General features: G+C 53.1%; 1 protein-coding gene across 6 annotated transcripts in view; it reads right to left on the bottom strand.

Moving 5' to 3' along the window:
• NAP1L1 (nucleosome assembly protein 1 like 1) overlaps positions 1 to 1749 on the bottom strand; it is a 38815-nt gene extending 37066 nt beyond the window's left edge. For 4 of the 6 annotated variants that reach the window (XM_037739287.1, XM_017530625.2, XM_017530626.2 and 1 more), the window contains exon 1: positions 1099 to 1498. The gene's annotated coding sequence lies outside the window, so the exon portion shown is untranslated. Of the gene's footprint in view, positions 1 to 1098; positions 1499 to 1725 lie in introns of those variants that run through there. The other 2 variants (XM_037739288.1, XM_037739289.1) reach the window with 2 other exon arrangements.
• Positions 1750 to 2988: the final 1239 nt, after the last annotated feature.

Here is a 2988-nt window from a genome sequence, read left to right as displayed (position 1 = left end):
AAAAAAAAAAAAAAAAAAAAAAAAACCCTCATGTTTTAAGAAAGCTTATGAATTTGTGTTGGGCCACATTTAAAGCCGTCCTGGGCCGCGGTTGGACAAGCTTGGTTTAGGAGTTTAACTCGATTAGGATCAATACTCCCCAAAGAAAAAGCCCTGATGAAGACACCCATCTAAGTCTACTTAGGATACACAATTACAAGTTTTTGCTACTAACAGTTAACATAAGCGCTATACACGTGTTAACTTTTTAAAGCACTAGCAGCGGAGGCCCTTGCTCACCATCAGCTAACATCCACTCTCTCCTCGGGTACCAATAAAAAGATCAAGACCAAAGAGAAGCAGGGAAGAGTATGAAACCCAGGGAAAGGGCTTACTAGCTCACTCTTCCTTTTCACATTCCACTGTCTCTGCAACTTTCAAAGTAAGGTTAGCCCGAGGGCAAGGGTCTCCAACCAGGCCCAGCCGGCGGCCACGCAGCGCATTCCCACGTGTGGATGAAAGCCGCCGGGGGTTTCCCCTCCCCGCGTGGCCGCCCCCAGTGGGCGGAGAGCCCGGGAGCTTCGCAGCCTCCCCCGCCCCCTCCCCGCCTCCGGGCCTTGTCCCTCCGCAACCCCTCCCTCCCGTCGGAATTCGCAGCCTCCGCCGTTCTTTTCATCTCCCAGCGGCCTCCCTCCCCGTATTATTTTTTAGGGAAATGCAGGGGGGCGTCGAAGAGGCAGCCAGCTCTGTACTCGGCCCGGCCAGTACGCCGGGGGCCTCCGGATCCCTCGCGGCGCGGCCCACTCTCAGAGCACCCGGGCGTCGCCGCGGCCTCGCTCCGGTCCACGCGGAAAAGACGGTGGGGCTCAGAGAACTTCAGGCCGCGCCGACCCCCACGTCGCTTCAGCCATCCGGGACAAAAGCGCTGATCGGCCCTGGGGCGGCGGGGTCGGGACTCCGCGGTCCACTCCGACCTCACTGGACAACCCCAGAGGCCTCAGGCGGCCAGCGGCCCCGACTCCAGGCTCCCAGTCCCTCCATCCCTCCGGCCCTCCCATTTGCGCAGGCCGCCCAGCCAACTCCACGTTCCCCCATCCCTTCCAGGCCCCTATCCGTTACCGGCGGCTAGTATGGGGAGCCAGGCGGCCGGAGCTGCGCAGGCAGTGACTCAGGGCAGCAGCGGCGGCGGGAGGAGCAGGAGGCGGCGGGAGGAGCAGGAGGCGGCGCTGCGAGCAGATGGCGCTAAAAAAGACCCAAGAGCCCGCCGCTTGCGCTCATATACAATTAGCGTCAGCACGTAGGGCCCTCTCGCCGCCCTCCCCCTGGCCTCGTCGTCTCCCAGCAACGCCAGCGAGAGGCGGGTCCAGGCCGGGTTGCCTAGCAACTGAACCGTCCTTCTTCCCGGGCGACGTCCATACCCCAGCTGAGGGCTCCTGCCGCCCCGAGGCTCAGGCGCCGCGGCTGGGCTCCCCTAGTTGCCTCCGGTGTCTAACCTCCTCTGCTAAGCATCCCACCGTCTCATTTCTACCCGCTGAGCCGGAAAGGAAATCTCATTCCCATCAGTTGTGGGGAAGGCCTGACCCGGGTGCCCGGCGCCGGGCCTGGCCCACCCCCTTCGGGGTTCTGCGGCGAGCGCGGACGGCGGGTGCCAGTTGCCTGGTCCCTCTCTCGCCGCAGTCAAGGCGCCGGGCGCTCCTTGTCAGAGCCTAATTCCAGCAACACGCCGGCCCCCGGTAACCATTTTACCTCCCTGCTTAAGAAAAACAGTTCTTTCCTCTAGACTGCTTCGGCGGCCGCTTCTGCCGGTTTTGCTTCTCCTGTGCCAGCGGGTCTCCGCGCCTTTAGAGGGTGCTCGTCATCCCTACCCCCACCCCCACATCCTTTTACCTGACACTCGGTCTCCTCAGTTCGGCTTCAGTTCATTTGACGGATGAAAATGGCATATTTGTGCATTCTCTGGATGTGTTATAATGAGGACACTCAGTATGTCCGTTGTTTCATCTTTCTGAAAAAGGTAAATCCCATTAAATCCTCTGGTTTGTGAAACCTCATAGCTAATTTTCAAGGGATGATAAATTGACTAACTCAAAAAGTTGTTCTCAATGTGTGGTCTGAGGGTCCCCAGACCCTTTCAAGGGGAAGGCCAAAACTATTTCCATGTTAATGTCAAGACTGCCTTTTGCATTCTCATTCTCTCAACAAGTGTACAGTGGGGTTTTCCGGAGGCTACATGACATGTGATAAGGAAACAGACTGAAAATAGAAGCAGATAGGAGAATCCAGTCATCTGCAGTTAAACCAGATGTTAAAGAGATTTGCAAAAACTCGATTTGGGGGCAAGAGGGGTAGTTATTTTTCATATAAAAATTATCTTAACATTTGATTGCTTTTTTTGTTGTTGTTGTTGTTTTTTTCTTTTCTTTTTTTTTTTTTTTTTTTTTTTTTTTTTTTTTTTTTTTTTTTTTTTTTTTTTTTTGAGACAGAGTTTCACTCTTGTTGCCCAGGCTGAAGTGCAATGGCGCGATCTCGACTCACTGCAACCTCTGCCTCTTGGGTTCAAGCGATTCTCTTGCCTCAGCCTCCCAAGTAGCTGGGATTACAGGCACCCGTCACCACGGTAAAAATACAAATTTTTAATACAAAAATGTATTGGGCTGGTCTTGAACTGCTGACCTCAGGTGATCCACCTGCCTTGACCTCCCAAAATGCTGGCATTACAGGCATGAGCCAACGCCCCCCGCCAATTTCTCAGTTTTAATTTCTAACATAAATATCAGTGTCAATAATCCACATAAATGTTCTTTGGGGGCGGGATTAGAGGTGTGAGCCACCGAGCCCAGCCAATTTCTCAATTTTAGTTTCTAACATAAATATCAGTATTAATAATGCACATAAAAGTTCTTTGGGGCCTTCAATTTTTAAAGGAGTGTAAAGGAATCCTAAGACCAAAAAGTTTAAGAACCTCTAAATCTTGCATTTTTTAACTTCAAACTGTCTAGAATCCTCTGT

This window comes from Cebus imitator, unplaced genomic scaffold, assembly GCF_001604975.1.
Source record: "Cebus imitator isolate Cc_AM_T3 unplaced genomic scaffold, Cebus_imitator-1.0 Scaffold67, whole genome shotgun sequence".
In the NCBI taxonomy this organism is placed as follows: Eukaryota; Metazoa; Chordata; class Mammalia; order Primates; family Cebidae; genus Cebus; species Cebus imitator.
The sequence above is the reverse complement of the archived record's forward strand: the minus strand, read 5'-3'. Positions and strand labels throughout refer to the sequence as shown.